Raw genomic sequence first — 1,076 nt, 5'->3', positions numbered from 1 at the left:
CATCTACTGACAATGTCTTTATGGTAGAGAACTGCTGACCTTCTGGTTCGCAGCCCGATTCGTAACCACTACGCTACTAAAACATATACAACTAAAAATGCACTGGTTCCATGTATGTATTATATGTCACAAATGAACAAAGCAAAACTGTTTGATGCACACATACAAAATAAAGCAAAATATATATATTCATTTAAATTTCCAAAGGGCATAGTCGTCAAGCCAGCCTCCTGCCCATAGACACACAGCCTTAGTCAGTCCATGGATCTAGATTCCATAGCTACTCTGTCTTTCCATGCTGCCCGCTCTGCTATTGCCACTTTTCCAGGCAAGGATACCATGCTCCACTCAAGCTCTTTCTTAATAATGGTCATGGGATTGTTTGTTCCTGAAATGAATGAAAACTACTCCCTCCTTTTAGTTACACATCTTCAACAATTACAGTTTTGACAATAACAATTAGTTCTAATAATTATTCTCAGTTGAAAATATAAAATCCTATCAGCATCCTCCTCCTCCACCTTTCAACAGATCCATCTGGAAAAGACAGGAAACTTGCCTATGCTTTATTGACTATGCAAAGTCTTTTGATTGTGTGGGTCTTGACAAGCTATGGACAATATTGTGAACTATGAGTATTCTGAAACACTTAATTGTGCTCATGAGGAATCTGTATCTGGAGCAAGAGGCAATTGTTCAAACAGAACATGGGAACACTGGATGGTTTAAAATTAAGAAAGACGTGTGGCAATGTTGTATTCTTTCACCATACTTACTCAACCTATATACGGAGCAAATAATCCAAGAGGCTGGGTTCTGTGAAGAAAAACATGGCATCAAGAATGGAGGAAGACTCATTAACAACCTGCGATATGCAGATGATACAACCTTGATTGCTGAAAGTCAAGAGGACTGAAAACATTTACTGATGAAGATCAAAGAGCACAGCCTTTGGTATGGATTGTATCTCAATGTAAAGAACACAAAAATTCTCATCATTAGACCAATAAATAGCATTCTTATCAACAGAGAAAAGATTGACATTGCCAAGGACTTCATTCTTCTTAGATCAACTA

Source organism: Chrysochloris asiatica, unplaced genomic scaffold (genome assembly GCF_000296735.1).
Source record: "Chrysochloris asiatica unplaced genomic scaffold, ChrAsi1.0 scaffold00016, whole genome shotgun sequence".
In the NCBI taxonomy this organism is placed as follows: domain Eukaryota; kingdom Metazoa; phylum Chordata; class Mammalia; order Afrosoricida; family Chrysochloridae; genus Chrysochloris; species Chrysochloris asiatica.
Note: the sequence above shows the minus strand (reverse complement) of the source record.